Source organism: Urocitellus parryii, chromosome 16, assembly GCF_045843805.1.
Source record: "Urocitellus parryii isolate mUroPar1 chromosome 16, mUroPar1.hap1, whole genome shotgun sequence".
NCBI classification, from domain to species: Eukaryota; Metazoa; Chordata; class Mammalia; order Rodentia; family Sciuridae; genus Urocitellus; species Urocitellus parryii.
In genome coordinates this window covers 12250303-12269488 of record NC_135546.1, presented here as the reverse complement: position 1 = coordinate 12269488, position 19186 = coordinate 12250303, and the positions used below count along the sequence as shown (strand labels likewise).

Sequence of the window (19186 nt, the reverse complement as noted above, 5' to 3'; positions counted from 1 at the left end):
CATTGGGATATGTGTGTGATGGTGTTGATGTTTACTTCTACATGTGAATATAAAAACAGATGACAATCACACAAATTTATCTGTCCCCAAAGGCAAGGGAGAACCAAAGATGTACTTTTGCTTATTTTCGCATTGAGGACTTAGGTCAGCTTGAGAAAGTGAGATAAATGAAGTGTTTATTTGATTCAGATTATCATTGCAGAAGTGGAGGATAAAACAGATACATATTAAAATTATGTTCTCATCAAGAAAACCACAAAGAGAGCTTTGGCGACTCTGAGTGTCCTGGAAGAATCTTTCTTGCCAAAATTTTGAAGTACACACTAGTGGCCAGTCTGCCATCCTTTTAACATCATCTTATATTTCTCCTGTCTCCTAATTCAAAGATCCTTCACTGAGCAGTTCTATATTCCATGCATGATATTAAAATATATTATATTTCCAGATGTATTTCTTATATCTGAAAACACAGATATAAGAAACATCTGCTTCCTATCTCACCCTAGGATTTCAGTGTCATAGTGGAAATTTGCAGGTACCTCTCACAAATTTAAGTGTAACTCAACTTATACATATATAAGTGTACCCTAATTGGTCCTTATGCTTTTTTTCTAGAAAATTAGACAGGAGTCTCTGAGGGCCTTGAGATGGGGAAAGTCACTCAAGAAGAGTGAGTAGCCTGAGCAAATGCTAAAGGGCCAGAAAGTTCCAGATACAGGATTTGGGAGGAGGAAGGTCAATGAGTAGTTTTAGTTGAGCTGATAGAGTATAGGGAGGGAGAGAGAGAGGCTGGAGACCCAGATATAGGCAGGGAAAAGATATAGGAAACCATTTATTCATCATTCATTCAATGGTTACTTTTTTAGCCACTCAGTATGTGCTGTGTGATACTAGCTAAGGTACCTTTAATTACTGAACAAGTTAGATGCCTGACCTCCAGGAGCTTAGAGTTGGGCAGAGAGCCAGGGCACCTTCAAGGGGCATATCCCAAGATACCCAGCAGATACCCCAAACTGCAAATAGTACTGAATCCTGCGTACACTATATTTTTCCAATACATACATTTCTGTAATCAAATTTAATTTATAAACTTATAAATTAGGCACAGTAAAGAATTATAAATTTATAAACTAGGCACAGTAAGAAATTAACAATAACATAACAATATTAATAAAATGCCACAGCTATAACAATGTGCTGTAATATGTTATGTGAGTTTCTCCTGAAAAGAGTCGAGTCAAATATTAGTATTTTCTAATTGAGGTTGACCTCAGGTCATTGAAGCTACAAAAAGCAAAATTGTGGACAAGGAAGGAAGTACTGCATAACAAACTGGAGGAAACACACACACACACACATGAATTGTAACAAATTTTAAGCAGTAAATAAATAATATTCTAATAGAAAGTATAAGGTGAAGGAAACTGTTTTAGATAGAAGTTGACAGAGGTATAAGAAGTGATTTTTATGCTGTGACCTGAAAGGTGAGGATGTAAGTATGGGAATGAACAGGAGTGCAAAGACCCTGAGGCAGCAAAGGATTGGTGTATTTGGGTAGTTATTTTCACACAAACATGGAAACAAACCCATTGCAAATCTTGTAGAGATGCAGATGCAGATTCAGTTGGCCTAGGGTGGGCTTCAGGTTCTGCACTGTCCAGGTGTTATGGTTTAGAGATTAAGTGTCTCCAAAAACTCATTTGTGAGACAATGCAAGAAGATTCAGAGGTGAAATGATTGGATTATGAGATCCTCAAGGTGATCTGTGCATTATTAATCCCCTGACACAGATTAAGTGGGTGGTAACTGTAGGCAGGTAGAGGAGGTAGGTCATTGGGGGCATGCCTTTGAAGTTTATATTTTGTCCATGGGCAGAGGAGAACTCTGATTCCTGGTACCACATTCCCACCTGCTTTCTTCTGCCACACTCTTCCACCATAATGTTCTGAGCCTTGTTGAGAGCCACAGCCAAAGGGGCCCCAGCAAACTTCCAGCTGCCAGCAAACTTCCAGCTGCCGGCTGATGGAGCCTCACCTCAGACATCAAAGAATGGAGTCAACTGTCTATGAACCAATATCTATGAAACCGTGAACCCCAAAATACTTTTCCTCCTTAAAATCGTTCCTGTCATATCTTATGGTCACATAAACAAAAAAGCTGACTAAAAGACCCAGTAATGTTGCTGAAGTGGAGACCAAACTTTAACAGCAAAGTGATAGGGGAAAAAAAGTCAGGACTGCCCCATGTGCCCTTGGGAAGGATACCTTCTTTACAGACCTATACTTCATTCTCCTTGATAGGGGACAGACAGTTGTGAGTGGTGGGAACACAAGGTTAAGGGAATAATTCTATATACTTGGGCCACTGTGCTGACCTCCACATCCTGGGGGGTGGGGGGGAAGCAATTCACCTGCAGCCCTGCTGGGCTTAAGTCAATAGGATATGTCATATTTCTCAGCAAACTATCTGTTCTTGGCAGGAGAAATACAGGCTCTGAAATGTTGATAAGAATACAAGTTGCCTAAAGTGGGGGACTTTTGTGACCCTTACGCAGACCAGATCCCACAGCTCAGGGAGATAAAGGTAATTCCTTATAACCATAAAATCCATAAGAACAGGTTCCAATCAGACCACTTCAGCATGGGCCAAAGGTGACCTAGAGTTGTCATGGCAGTGGGGACTCAAATGTCTAACCCTATTGTCAAAGTCAAGAGGATGACCTGGGAGGAATGCCTTGAAAACTTCCCCAGGACTCCCAATAAAACTGGAGGGCAGGAGAGATACACTGTCCCTCTGCTAGGAGGACCCACTCTCTCCCTTTAGAGTATCCCCGTTTCTTCTTTTCCATCTCTTTCAATAAACGAATGCCCGTTACTCTGAGCAACATGTCTGAAATCTTTTTGACTTGATGGCAAGAATTGGAGTTTGAGACTGAGGTCTCTGTTGATGCCTCAGTTCCCCCCCCAGATCCCAGCTCTATAACATTATGGGATATGAAGGGAGTATGTGAGAGTATCTTCTAAAAAGAAAGAAGAGAGTTTTCTTGGTCTAACTTCATTGTCTGATATATATCTTTATAGACACATATAGGACTTACACACCCTAACATATTATCTTGGGTTAAAGTGTGGCCTGAAGCCAAGAAATCAAACAAAGACCTGGGGTGAGACTGGTACTTCCATACCTCTGCCTACCTCACTTATGTCTCACAATGCTTTTTAGCTCTGGAGTCAAGGGCACAGCCTGACAGGGAGTTATGTACTAACTCAGGTCACACTGAAGCCCTACCACCCAATGTGAGACAGGGCTTTTATGGAGATTATGGGGAAAAAAAGGCAGAGGTCATAAGAATGGGGCCTAGTACAATAGAAGTGGTGTCCTTTATAAGATGAGGAAGACACATGAGGACACTTGTGCACAGTGTGAAGGCCAGCTAAGGATACAGCAAGGACATGGTTGTTTGCAAACTCAGAGTCTTCAGCAGAAACCACCACTCTGAGTGTCATTTCATTCTCGGATATCTAGCCTCAAAAACTGTAAGAAGAGAAACCTCTGCTGCCTAACTCACCCAGCCTGTGGCATCTTGCTATGGCTCCCCTAGAGCACCAATATGCAGGATAAGATCAGGGGGCTGTGCAAATCAGATTTAATAATCTAATCCTCTGTGTTCATTCACCTTTGCAGAGGCATTGAGAAAGAATTCTGAGGACTGCTGGCTTAAAAGAGTGGTCCTATGCTCAGAACATGCATAAGATACAGGTTGAAAGACTTGTTCAGGTCCCCCTAGAGGGGTACTGATTTAATTGGTCAGGAATAGGATTGGCACATCTGTATGCAAAGCTTTATGTGCATACAGAGGTGAGAGACAGTGAGCGAAATCGTACTTGTAAAGATGCTTCTGGAGGCACTTGAAGGCAGTTATAGTAGATGATATGTCTGAAAATAAATGCAAACTACGCAACTTGGCTTCTGTCCTTTCTCAGACCCTGATAGGTGCTAAATGAGAAGCAGTTTTTTGCACCTTCAATCTTTCTCATACTTCACTACTCTGGCCTTTAACTCAGATGAGAAGTCAAGCAGCTCTGTAAGGGCCACACATCCTATTGATGCCCTCAGCCCTTGGGAATTGCTCATTTTCATGGAAAAAAAAAACTGCTGATATATGGGCATTACTAAAATGTACTCTCTGATCTTTCTTGCCAAACTTCACATTTCTATAATAAGCCATTTCTTCAGAGCTCAATTATTTTGTGATGTTTGATTAAATAAAATCAGCACCACAATAATTCTATTAGGGTTAATTGACATCTTCACAAGGCAAAATTAGCCACTTTACCAGTCACACTACTAACGACAACCTTCCCCACTTTAAGCAGCCATATATGAACACAATCCTTGAGAACTGCTTCGAAGATTTATAAAAACAATATATAAAATTGTAGTCAAACAGTTATCATGTCAACAGTTCAAAAATTATTCAGCCTTATAGATAGCATTACAATATTCGTAAGACTTGACAGCTAGGATTTAACTATTAAAGCCTTATAATTAATTTCTTAATCCAGAGCTTAAGAATGATAATGGCTTAATGCCTAGACTATGTCAATAACGTTTAGGCAATACAATTTGCTAAAATATATGATCCCTTTATTCTATTATTTTTGCTGAAGGCCATCTTTATGTATTGAATCATGAAAATTGGAATACAGATTCAATATAGCTGAGATTTTCACTCATGAACTATGCTTTGTAATTAACAATTCTTTAGTCTTAGAACCAACTTTAATGGTCACTGATACCCCATGAGTTCAAGCTGTGTTGGAGGTAATTTTCCTTCTTACATGTATCTAAACTCATATTGAACAATAAGTATTGGGTTGCAAAGGAGGATTTATTTTATGGATAAGTTGTAACTTATATTATTTATATTATTTAATTTTGGTTAATGAGCTTGAGTTCTGAACACTGGGTCAGTATTTTCACTTGCAACACTTCTTGAGTTTTAACTTATCCAGAAATTTTTATTTCATTATAGTCTTGGGGGGGGGCTTTTATCTCCCAGTAATACAGTTATTATTGAACATCCACTTTATGCCAGGAATTAAATACATTCTATCTCTAATCTTCATTAAGAATTCTACAAGGGAAGAAATATCCCAGAACTGCATGAATGAGAAACTCAGGCTTGGGTTTTAAGTGTCTAAGTTTATAAGCTTTTTACAAGTTGATGCCTTTCAGGCCACAAAAACTATGGACTTTAAAATATATACTTAGTGACACATTTAAAATTTCAAGGGTGCATATCTATATACCATGAAAAGTTAACCTCCTTCCATCTCTGCTTCTATGAGGACAATTACTATGGTCAGTTTCTTCCACATATTTTAATGAATCTGTTAAAACATCTTTGCTAACTACAAGTTTATGCTAATTTTAATTCTACCTGCTCCACCTACTCCCCATAGAAAAGAAAGGAGGATAAAAACAAAACAACAACTAAAAAAAAAAAGAACTCAAAGAGGTTTAAAACATTAATCATTAAATATTGATCCTCCTATTCTAAGGATCCACTCTGTCATCCCTCAACTTTATGGCCCTCTGGGGTTAAGTTCAGATATAAAAAGAGCAGCCTAATTTAGAAATAGTTGGTATAAAGGAACAAAAAGGAGATTACATATTCATGCCACTCTTCAGAATTATTTTTAATAATACTAATTAAGTTATTTAAGGATGGTTAATGAGCTTAGGATTTTTTCACTATTGTAAGATATATTTAATTTGGTTTTTGGTTACTGTTTTCATGGGCAAACAGGTTTCTGAAGATGGCAAAGCATTCCAGGAGCCCTGGCAGGTCTTTACTCAGTCTCTTTCCTTTCCCTCTCTCCTCCCCCTCCATCTCCTTTTAATGTATCTGTCCATCCCATGGAGGCAGCATGTGCCCCTTTACGTATCATTAATGTTGGCTGAAGTGGACCTCATTCTCTGACCTGCTCAGGCTCTGTCAGTCTCACAGTACATTTCCACAGACCCAGGGCATATTGTTTGACCCTCTACTACAGAAGAATAACCAGAATCTTCCTGAGCAATTGCTGTCAATTCCCTGAGGACAAGAATCCTATACTGTGTCTCATAATACCAACACACAGTAGGTATACCAAGGGAGTATTTTGTGCTGGAAACATGCAGCAGATTTTGCTTTTTCTCAAACCTATGACCAAACACATATTTTAAAAGTCATTATATACTCTTAGGCCAGTCACTCCATCTTTCAGAATTTATCCCCAAGGACGCCTGCCATAGAGTTTATCAGAAGGATGCACCAAGATAAATTAAAAGCACTCAAAACAGAAGAGGTGATGGATACATGATGATGTCTTAGCTTGTTGTTTTGTCGCTGCTTTGGCAAATTTTTCTATTCCAACTATAATTTTAAATTAATATTAATTTGGAAATATAATTGAACTACCATACTACTTCAAAATGTTGCTTCTCAGGCTCAGCACTCTGTCTCTGAAGAGTGAAAGTGCAATTTAGAAAACTGGACCCATAATGAGCCTCAGCATTTTCTCTTTCCCATCTTCTGTATCTAACCCAAGTCTTTTAAGTGCCTATAATAGCTGGCTACATTTCTACTCACCTACCTGTATCCTCCAGAGACAGTTCTTTTATTTCTCTTAGAAGACTCTTCTAGACTTTTAGAACTAAGAGTCCCTACTCTGGTTCACACACAGCCTCTCAATTCTACCCACTAGACAGAATGATGTTTTCAAAAAAGGCCAACCTGACCTAATCACAAAAATCCCACTCTTCCCTGCTTAAAATCTCTTAAGTGGCTTTTCATTGCCATATGGGTAAAACCCATAATTCCAGCTTGGCATGATAATACATGACTGTAATCCCAGTGACTTGGAAGGCTGAGGCAAAAGGATCACAAATTCAAGACTAGCCTCTGCAACTTAGTGAGACCATGTCTCAAAATAAAAAGGACCTGAGGATAAGGACTGGTTAAACACTCCTGAGTTAAATTCCTGGTTCAAAAAAAAAAAAAAAATCACTAAAGCCCATAATTTCCAGTGTGGCCTAGAATACCTTCTGTGTTTTTAATTTCTGCTTTATGCCATATGCCACAATCCTCTCGGCTTTCTTCAAAGGTGGCCCCCTAGCTGGGGGAATATTCTGCTCCCTCGGATGGACTGTGCCCTTCCCCTTGCCTAGGCCAGCTCCTACACCCCTCAGCTCCTGGGTTACTTCTATAAAGTCAGTCACTCCGTATCTTCCACTTAGGTGAAATCCTCTCATGATGGACTCACAATATCTTCAATTGTCACAGATGTAGTTTCACACTGGATGTTAGAAAGAATATTAGATCAACATCTGTCCCCCCTACCAAGTGGTAAGTTGAGGACAGGGACCATGTTTGAGTTTATCAATTAAGTCCTGGTTACCTAGGGCAATGCCTGGCATAAAACAGACCATCAGTGAATATACATTAATACCAGAATTAGTTATTGACAGCAGGAGGGACAGCAACTCAGTTTACCGCAACACCACATCTTTTCTTGGACAGTATGCATGCAGCACTGTGTTGGATCTCTATAATGAGCAGTGGACCTCTCAAATCTCCCCTTACAAAGGAGGAAGTAATTAAAACATAAGAGGATGCTCTGATCTAAATATACATATCCTGCCAATATCTACATGTTGAATCCTAATCACCAACATGATATTAGAAGGTAGAGGCTTGTGGGGTGATTGACCTAGGAGGACAAAGCCCTCATGGATGGGCTGAGTGCCCTTAGAAAGGAGGCCCCAGAAAGCCACCTTGTCTTGTCTGCCAAGTGAGGACGCAGGACCTAGTACCTGAGCCCCGTCTTTGCCAGACACAGAATCTGCCAGCATCTTCATCTTGGGTTCCCTAATCTACATTACTATGAGAAATAATTTTCTGTTCTTTTATGGTATTTTGTTATAGCAGCCCAAATGAACAGGTTAATTTACATTAATCACCCAAAATGCTGGTTCCCTTCTCAGCATTTCAATTAGAAATACATTTTCCTAACATTAACAATGCCTCTGGTCCTTCATACGGGGGTGTCTTAAATAGTGGACGGATGGTTTCTGGCTCACGCTGAGGTGGCTGCACAGATGGCAGAGGCACACAAAAGAGAAAGTAAGCAGAGTAATGACTTGAGGTGCTGCTAGCTGTTCCACTGTTATAAGTAATGATTTTGCTCCTTAATTGTAAGCATCTGCCTTAAACATTTAAATGTTGGCAAGTGAAAATATTTGCCAAGTCAAGATTTCACTGCCAAATGCCAAGACCTAGAATTCAGGAATTCATAATGTTTTCATGTTCCATTAAAAGGTAGCTAGTTAGGACCAAAAGGAAATTTAAGGAGAAAAGTTTAGTTGAACACATCGTCTTACAAGAGAGAAAAATAATACCACTGTTGGTAAAATTTTGAGTTAAAATTCAAACCAGGCATCTACCGCAATCAGCCTCAGGGTTAGGAGACTGGCATGTAACAAACCTGATACTGTATGGTAAAGGGAAGAGATGGTAGGATGCCACAATGCCAGCTAGCAGAGAACAAGATGAAATTTCGCAGTGAGGTGGACATGGGGACAATGATATCAATGAGCTACACAACAGTATTTGGGCCCCACTTGTTTAAAATTCTCATTCCTTCACATCTTTCCTTATAGTTGCAAGTGGCAGCCACAATCCTAATTTAACAGTAGCAATGTGCTTACAATGAACTCATTGGGTCCTATATTAAATGCTGCTGATAGGGACTGCATCAATCATTTGATTTATCAAACTGCTTTACTGCCATTACCCACATTTTACAAGTTACAAGACCATAGCACAGAGAGGCTGGGCACCTAAAGCCAAGAATCCCAGCTGGGAGCATCCGAAGCAGGAGGAAATGCAGGCAGTGTAACTCTAGGATCTATACTCCTGATCTAAGTTGCTTCTGGGGAGGTGCCTCTCCTGGATATCCTAAGTTTTCCCTCCTCCTTTCCTATGGAGCAGAAAGCAACTAGGGACTCCTTGAGCCACCCAGCTGGACCTTGTTTTCAAGTCTGAACTGTAAAAGTTTTAGCATGAATGCCATGCCTTTGTATCATCTGCCTGCTGAATTCACACAGATAAGGAAGGAGGCTCTACAAATGGCAGCACTAACTAATGGAAAAAAGGGTTCTTAGAGGACTGAATGGAGTCGAGGTACTTTCATCACTGTGGCAGCCCCAGAACCCACTATTGTCTTGTCCACACTGGACTGTACAGCATGAGTGACAAATAAGCTGCAAAAATTACAGGTGGAATGCTGTGTTAGCTTTCCCTAGCCACAACAAAATACCTGAGGTAGTTAACTTGTGGAGAGAAATGGTTTATTTTGGCTCATGGATTTAGGGGCTCCAGTCAAAGATTGGTTGGACCTATTGCTTAGGGTCTCTGAAGGGGGTGTCACTTGGCAATACTAGAAGCATGTGGGTCTCTGAAGGGAATTCCAGATATCAATGGGGGAAACATGTGATGGAGCAACAGAAAGAGATAAAAAGGATGAAGTCCCAAGGGCCCTTCAAAGGCACACCACAGTGACCTAAGGATCTCCAACTGGGCCTCATGTCCTAAAGGCTCTAGCACCTCCCAATAGCACCAGCCTGGGGACCAATCCTAGCAAGAGCCCAGCCTGCAGAGGACAGATGGAGACATTGTTAGTGAAGACTGGAATTCTGGGGAGCATGCAAAAAGAAATATGATTGGGGGATATCTGGTCACAAAGGATTTCCTCCTGAGAGAGATATGGCTGTTTGGAGACTAGCTGAAGAACCAGGAGTTCCAATGCCTCTAAGCACATTCTTTAAGGAATGCTTTTGGCTAAAAGACGGTATCTACCTCTCCCAAAGAGATGCCCTTGAATGGAATTAGAACACAACACCAAATTGTGTCTCTAATTTGGCAACATTCCACCTTGCTGGCTGAATTCATTGTGGCCTTGGATATGGGTTGGATGGATGGATCCAACCACGTGCACACATGAGCCCCATGTCTCTTACTGTGGACTTCCCTCCCTTAACTGCATTCTAGAAAGCCAACTGAGAACTTAATCTGCCTTCGCAAGGGTCCTGTGTCCCTTCCTTCTATCACAGCTTCCCTAAAATGATAAGATCAATGAATGTGAAGGAAGAATCTCCCTCTGGACAGCCTACTCTGCGCCAGGAACTCATGCTTGTGCACTTATTAATCTCCAGCAGATTTTCCAACACATTAAGATACAAATAGGAACAACAGGTGGTTCTGGCTCTACTACTTGTATAACTACCATGCTCCAAGCAAAGGCACTGTCTTATGGGCCTTTACGTTATAACAACAAATCTATAAAGCAAAGTGTTAAGAAATAAAGTCACTGAGACATCCCTGTATTTGAGAGCTCTAAGTTACCCTAGACACTTTCATGGATGCTGAAAGAAAATAGGCAATTGCTGGGGCAGAGACAAAGAAGAGTATTTACATTTGGAGTCATATCATATATGCTGGCTTCCCAACCTCCAATTCCCACAGAACAATGGAAGGAGGGACAAATGGATGTTAGACATGCTGTGGGTTGTTTTATAAATGAGGAATCCTGAGTTTAGAAAACCCCAACATTTTAAAGGGGTCTGCATGAAAACCTGACTGATATTCAACATGGACATTGTTTGTATTACCCTGAAAGGAAAGCAAATTGCCCTCAGCTCCACAGGAACAGCTTTACCTCTATTTTCCCTGAAGTTTGCTATATAAATATCCTTAAAAGGATAGTCTGGAACAGAAGCTGAATTTCTTTGTTCATAAGACAGGCAGAACTGAGAGAGGACCACAGAGAATTGTTTCTACTTTACAAATGTGATAATGAGGTTCAGAATCATTAAGTAATTTTAAGTAATTTTCCCAATGCACTCACTCACAGGAATAAGAACAGGGATTCCAATCCTGTTGTCTCTTGCTCTAAAATCCACACTCCTGGCTACTGTGCAATTCTGCTCCCATGTTACTGGGCCAGTGACCAGAGCTCAGGGAGTTAAAGAGCAGATTCAATGTAACCTGAAGAAGCCTGGAAGTAAAGGAGCTGGGATGCAGTCCACATCATCTGAATATAGATCATAACACAGCTACTAATAAGACTATCAGTACACGTGAGTTTGCTAGGCAACCCGGAACATTCCAGGCAAAGCAAAGGTGTGTAGAGAACAGGAAGAACAACTAGCTCAAGGGAGGCCTGTGACAGAAGAAGGTTTGTGCAAGTGTGTATACCCACACATATACAGAGAGAGAGAGAGAGAGAGGGAGGCAGAAGGAGTGGCCCAAGCTGAGTTTTGAGGTTGATTTTTATCCTGTGGGCTCTGGGATCTGATTCAAATGGAATTTGACTACAGTGTTTGATGAACAAACATCCAGTGTATGGATCTACCTTACCTCCCCAAATGAGTTCACTTGATTACTCCAGCTACCTGAAAGGCTAGTTTTATGGGATGGCAACCAATTGTAGGAATAAAAGCACTATAACAGGAAGCTTGTGGGCTGATGTCTGCAGGCTTTCAAATGATTAAAAAACAATCTTAGGAAAATTAGCAAAGGATATGAACAGAGAACTCATTTTTAATAAAACAGGTTGTGGGGGAGAGGGGGGGAAGAATGGCACTAACCATAAGAATTAAGATGAGTGTCACTTGAAGTGAGATGTGCATTAATATACCATAAAGACACTGTCACTCACCATTACATTATACTGAAGAAATCTAAAACTTTGACCACGTTTCTGTTTGCTGGGATGTGAGAGGGCCAGTGGTCCTTATGGTGTTACACTATGAAAGTTATTTATCTCAGCCTTATACAGTAGCAAAAAACTGGATACAACTAGGAGTCCAGGAATTAACTGAATGATTAAATTAATTATTGGATATACATATAATTGAACAAAATTTTTTAATAAAAAGGCTCTAAGTATTCATATAGGAAAATAAACTAAACCTGTTATCAAGAGTGGGGAGGAAAAACAAAGTGCGGAACACTGAACATATACTTGGCATAAAAAGGAGGAGGAGGAGGAGGATGCTAAAAATCCAGATTTAAATTTATCTGGGTATGCCAGGAGAAACTAGAAGGGTACTTTAAAAGAGCAGTAAAGAAACTGGCAATGTAAACCACATGGCAGATGAAGTCATTTCATATTTTTCCATACTTCCTGTTTGGCTATTTGAATATATTTCCTTTAAAACGAAATTTAAAAATATAAACACTAAAAAATAATAAACAACATTTTTCTGCAAGATCAGTTTCAGGACTAGGAAAGTCTGTTGTCTTGGGTCTTACGAGGCAACTTCAAAATCTTCTGGCATCAGATGTGAAAACAGAATCCATTTTGCCATTAGAAAGTAGAACATGGATTCCTGCTACTTGCTGGATTTCTTTCTGAAGCATCTTGCCTATTTTGAATAAACACTGAAAGTAGTTTCTTCTTCCCATTTGGTTTTCTAAGCAACTTTTGTGAAAATCTTTCAAAGTTATATCCAGTCTTTCCTCACAATCACCAGGATGCTTCAACTGTGCCCATTCCTTCTGTCCTAGTCTGTGTCCCATTTCTATAACAAAATGCCTGACACTAGGTAATTTATAAAGAAGTTTAGCCAGGCATGGGGGCACATGCCTGTAATCCTAGTGACTCAGGAGGTCAAGGAAGGAGGATTGCAAGTTCTAGGCCAGCCTGGGCAACTTAGACCCTGTCTCAAAATACATAATAAAAAAAGACTGGGGATGTAGCCCAGTGGTAAAACATCCCTGGGTTGGAACCCCAGAAGCATATTGGCTCACAGTTCTGGAGGCTAGAAAGACCGAAAGCATAGCACTGGCATCTGGCGAGGGACTTCTTGGTGAAAAGCAACATGAGGTGCAACAGAGGAAGTGAGCTAGTTCTGCTTTCTCTTTTTCTTATAAAGCCACTAATGCCCTCATGGAGGCCTCACCTGCATGGCCTCATCTAATCCTAACTACCTTGCAAAGACCCTGTATCCAAATACGCTTCACCTATGACTCTGGGCATTAAGTTTCCCACACTTGAGCTGAGGAACATATCCATACTGCTGAACTTGCCCTCTTCCCCCACACCTGCCCTGCTATTTTGGGGGAAATACCATAATCCATAATATTGGTTAATTCCCATGCTGTCAATCATTACTCATCTTGACTAATTTCAAGTTGCCAATGTGGTGTCCTGAGGCAGCACAATGATAACCCAGCCTGATTCCAACTCTTAAGATTGGGAGCCATCTCATCACAAAGGCATGAAAAGTTAATTTCTGCTTTACTATAAATTACTGTAATTTCTAAACTTGCTTGGAATGCCTGCCCGTCCCTTGAACTCACCCATGCCTGGTTTTCCCTGACCAGATAACAACACTCTCTGAAACCTTTGTGGTGCCTAATAAATTCTGATGTTGGAATCTAAATTTACTCCCCAAGTGCTAAACCATTTAGACCATTAACCTACTACCTGCTTTTGTATTATGCTTGTCAAAATACTATTATCTGTAAGTTCTCAAGATACTCCCCTTTTGCAACTTTCTGTGCAAAAAAACCTGCACTCCTCCAGAGCCGGAGTACTATCTTCTATTCCCACAGATTTTGGGAGAGGGACAGTCCTGGCCAGTCTGAATAACAAGCTTACTTAAATTTGATTTAAATTGGAGTCCGTGGTCTTTTCTTTGTGTCGTGGTTTAACAACAGCATACAACTATATACTGTTTCCAACACTCAGATTTGATACATGTAAATAATCTCAAGAGCAGAGATGACAGTAACATATATTAAAATCCTCTGGAAGGACTGAGTTTTGAGAACTTACTGCTTTCGCTTGTCATTTAACATATTCAATTTCAATAACAATTGTGTTTTAAAATGGACTTGCAAACTTCCTAAAAAAATCTAACAGTTCTCATCAGCCAGGCCCAGCACTGCCAGCCCCCAAAGCTGACCCTAAGGATGCATACTCTCTCAACACTCTGCTTACAAAGCTGACTTTGAAGAAACTGAGTAAGACAATCAGACAGGGAGAGTGGGTAACAACAATCACCATAATGTATGGCAGCACAATTAACAGTAGCTAAATGATGGAATCAGCCCAAGTGTCCATCAACAGACACATGAAGTAAGAAAATGTGGTGTATATTCATAATGGAGTTCTACTCGGTCATAGAGGAGGATGAAATTATGTCATTTGTTGTTAATGGATGGAACTGAAGGACATCATGCTAAGTGAAATGAGCCAGACTCAGAAAATCAGGGTAGAATGTCTTCTTTCATATGTGGAAGCCAATCAACAATAAGGGGAAAAAAGGCAGTGAGGGAGGTGATTGGATACCGAAGATATAGGGAAGATCAGTGAGTAGATGTAGAAGAATGAGAGGGAAGAAAGAAAAAGGCAAGAATTAAAAAATAAATTTAGCAAAATTAAGTTCTATACATGTATGAATGTAACACAGGGAAGTTCACCCTGTGTGTATGTAGAAAAAAAAAATCAAAAATAAAGGAATAAAAGGAAAACCAGTAGAATAGGGAGAGGAAGAAGGGGAGAGAAAGTGGTGGGGAACAGAGATTGAAGTCAAATTTCATGCATGGATGCTTCTGTCAAAATGACCACAAATACTATGTATAATTAAGGCCAGGGCAAAGGAGAGGTAGCAGATTATAAAAGAAAAGGAAATGGGTAAATAGCACTGAGAAACTGATGTGACTCCATTTTTTGAAAAAAACAACCTTCAAGGCCTGTCCAGAGGGAGGGCGGGGCATGATCCTTGTCCTTGGAAAAACCCACAGCACATAGCCACCCTGCTGAGTTGTTTGTCTATAAATAAGGAGAGATCTGCAGCACCAGGTGTCTCTGACTCAGTTATACTAGTTCCTGGAAAGACCTAATGCCTGACCCTGAAGATCCATAGTAACCTCCTAGCAACCACCAATCAGCGGGAGACAGGGAAAATACCTGAAATGCCAGGTGACTCTCCCAGTAGTTTCAGTGATTGATAACATGTTAGGAAACCATGTAGAACCATGTAGTTTATCATATACACCCCTCGCCGCCTAAATCAATCAGTTCAAATGTATCCATCACTTCAACTAACCAATCACCCTTACCCAATTGTTCCTGCCAATGAATGTGCTAATCACTGTTAAGAGTTGTTGTTTGATTTTCCCGAGGTGTGAAATGATTTGCTGTGTGATGCTGTGACGCATAAAGTATCCCCCCCAAAACTTAGAAATCCTCACTGAACTAAGGGTCAGGACTTAGTTGGGACCTTGGGGCCCCTGTGTCGGAAACGGTTGTGAGTCCAGGCTTGAGAGATTGCAATAAAGGCTCTTGTGTGATTGCATGGGATTTGGCTCCTGGAGGTCTATTGGGGTCCTATGAATCTGGCATTTCAGCACCTGGTTGCTAACAGTGTGTGTCGGGGATGGGGAGTGTGGATATCACACTTTCCAACACAAGCAATCACCCCTGAGCTAATCATATGATTTTTGTCTTTAGGTGGGGTGGGAGGAGGAAGCATGAGAAGAAAGGAAACCTGAAATCTATAAAAGGGGCAAGGCACCTCAACTCCCTTGGGAACCAACTCTGGAGCCCCTCCCCCCAAAGGAGTGAGTCTCTCACCTTCTTGCTACCTCTCTCTATTCTGCTTCTTAAATAAAATTTACCTTTTGCTCGTCTGAGTATTTCTCAGATGTTTAATCCTCAACACCAGGGTAATGAGGACCAAATCTCAATTTTCAAGATCCTGATTTCAAGACCAGTTTCATAATTAGATGCTCTAGTAAATATATCAAGCCCTACAAGGTTCCAGACGCTGTGAAAAGTGCTCTTGGGCATGATTTTATTTAAGCTTCACATTCACTTTACACAGCTGCTTCCCATTACAAAATGGGGTGCAGGTCGTATAATGGGGCACACTCAGAGCTATAACCCAAGGTAGACCCTGTTTCGGAGCTTTTCCTCTCTACTACTTTGAAAAAATTCAAGACATAATTTACACTGCCTTGGGTAAATGACAGGTCATTCCAAGCTGTGAAAACTGGAAATGTAAGGGGGGTCCGGCGGAGCGTCGGAGGGAGAGACCACACAAGAGACTTACTCCATGCAATTGGCAAAAGGGGATTTATTGGGGATCCATTCCAGTGCGCTGCAGCTCCGTGCTTACTCAAGAAGGGAGAGCAGCCCAGAGCCCCAGCAGAGGTTCAAACAGAGCTTAAGTACACTTTTTGGGGAGGGCGGGAGGCTTTGCATACATCAGAACAAATCATCATGAGGCGCGGGGAAATTGAACAACAACTCTGAGACGTGATTGGCACATTCATTGGTGGGAACAGATCGGGCGGGGGTGATTGGTCATTCGTAAGTGGGTTACACATTCAAACTGATTGGTCCAGGCCCTGTGACAACTGCACAGGGCCCTAGGCTAAATGGCCAATAGGGTGTTGTCTTAACTATCTCAGGAATCTGGGTGTAACAGAGGAACTTAATAATACCTAATCTTTTACATTCAAGCTTTCCAGCTTAGAAACTTTACCCTTTCAGAAGAAGAAACAAAGATAGATTTTTTGCAGTGTAATGGCCTGGTTTCCCATCTTCCCCAGAAAACACATCTTTCCTATCTCTACAGGATTTTTTTTTTTTTTTTTTTTGCTTCAGAATTTCCATTGAGCCAGAGTCTGGATATTCCCTGAGAATTATGTCTCCAATCATGGTCTGAGGGCAGCCCAGAGCTGCCTGAGATTCTTGAGAATCCGCAGCTGTCTTTATCCACCTCTTCCTCCCCCATTTCCACCATTCTGCCTACACTGGGCTTCTTTTCAGTATCTATAAATTGTTCTTCCTCTTTTCTAAACTAGCTCTTCACAAAAAGACATCCTGTTAACCAAATATTTCCCCTGGTGTCAAGTCAATTGTATTTCAAAAAGTCAAAGGCTTTCAATTCTGTGGCATGGGATGAATGTCTGCTTATTATTATTTTTTTTAACAATACAATGATGTTCTAATTTCCACACCTTTGAAGTATGTTTTGTTAATGCAGTGTCTCCTGCTTTGTTCTTTTATTATATTGAGTGAAACAAGCCAGGCACAGAAGGACAAGTACCTTATGATCTGATTCCATGCAAATGCTGCATCTAAAAGAGTTGCTGCCATAAACATTGAGAGTAGCAGAGTACTTACTAAAGCCAGAATTAGCACCACATACCAAAGATGTTGTGTCCGCCGAGAACTAAAAAATAAATATTAAAATTTCTCTCTCTCTGTCTCTCCTCTCTCACTCTCTCTTTAAAAAATAAAAAAAAAATTTTAAAAAAAAGAAAGGATTGCTAAAGAATGAACTCTGACAAAGCAACAAAAAATTTAATAAAAAAAATAAAGCCAGAATTAGGCAGTCAGGATAGATAGGTAAATGAGTCAGGTCTCATCAGGGAGGCCAATTTTGAAAGAGTCTGGGAAGTTGGAGACTGTCCCCTGAGGGAGTGAAATGTTAATTCTTTCAGAACCCTTCCTCCACCCTTATCAAGAACCTGTCCCTGCGGCCTACCTGTAACCCAGGTAACCTGTCTCCGGAATTGCTCCTCTCTACAGGGAGCTATAAGGTTGTTAATGTGTCCTGGGCTACTCCAGCCAGCCTTTGCCCTTCAGCTCACCTGTTTCCCACCTTTGGGCCATCCTACCCAGCATTCCTGGGCCTAGTCAAGTCTGCAGGAAGGAAAAAGATGAAAAGGCTGGAGAACAAAGGAAGCCTAGGATATATAAAAAGGGCCAAATACCTCGCCTCTTGGGATACCAGGATACAAGCTATGGTCCCCTTCTGCCTCTGAGGAGGAGTCTATGTTACCCCTTTTTAAATAAACCCTGCTTTATATGCTTGCCTCAGCGTGCTTCTCTAATATTCAAACTTCACCATGTGGGGAAGCAGGACTGTTGTCTGAAAAACCAGCCTCTACCTCAAAGCAAAGCCTGTCCTAGGAAGTGGGCATGACCCTTGTCCTTGGAAAGACCCACAGAGCACTCCTAGGCTCATACCCACCCTGCTGAGTTGTTTATCTACAAATAACAGGAGAGATCTGCAGAGCCAGGTGAGGACCCATAGCAACCCCCTAGCAACCACCAATCAGCATGAGACAGGGAAAATACCTGTGATGCCAGATGACCCCCAGTAGTTTATGGTGGTTGATAACATGTTGGGAAACCCTGTAGTTCAGCATGTACTCCCCATGTAGCTTAAACCAATCAGTTCAAACAAATCCCCCTCTTGTACTAACCAATCACCCTTATCACCCTTACCCAACTTGTTCCCACCAGCGAATGTGCTAATGTTTTAGAGCTGTTTTATGATTTTCCTGTGGTGTGTGATGATTTGCTAAGAGATGCTATGATGTATGTGAAGTCCCTGCCTTCCCCCAAAGAGTGGGGAACTTCTGCAAACCCTGGGCTTGAGGCCTCTTAGCGTCACCAGTTGCTGTGTGTGTGTGTGGAGGACGGAGCTAGCTCGAAATAAACAACTCTTTGCTGCTTACATGGATCATGGTCACTGGTGGTCTTTTAGGGGTCCTGAATTCAAGCATAACATTGTCACCAATAACTGGGGGTATCATTACCACAGTCCCAGGAGAACTGGAGAGAGTAGGATGGGAAAAGGTTGATTCTAGGATACTAAGTTATCTGTAGACACAAGCAATAAGTTCTAGAGTGCTAATACACAGTAGTTTAACTATAGATAAAAATAATATACTGTGTACTTAAAAAAATATATGGATTAGAAGACCTTGAATTTTTTCACTAAAACAGAAACATGTTGGACTAGATGACCCTAACCCCTAACTTACCCTAACTTGGACATTGTACAATGTAGTGAAACACCACATAGTGCCCAGATTTACAACTGGGGGTACAATTGGGGTACACTGTATGATTTTTATGTATCAGCTAAAAGTTATTTAAAATTTTTTTTAAAAATCCAAAGAAATGACTCGTTTTTACACTGGTATGTAGTTTAAGGCCGAGTTTACACTTTTATTTATTTTTGTTTTTTTACTTGGCTATGTTTTATTTTAAGCTCAAGGGGAGTGGAATGTGTAATAACTTCATGGCTAGTATTTCAGTACTTGCCA

At 40.8% G+C, this 19186-nt stretch overlaps 1 protein-coding gene and 1 pseudogene across 1 annotated transcript in view; both read right to left on the bottom strand.

Annotated features, from left to right (window-relative positions):
* The window catches only part of Grm7 (glutamate metabotropic receptor 7), a 777046-nt gene that overhangs the window by 95297 nt on the left and 662563 nt on the right, over window positions 1–19186 (bottom strand). The window lies entirely within an intron of this gene.
* On the bottom strand, window positions 4827–4905 carry LOC113178856 (small nucleolar RNA SNORA40; annotated as a pseudogene).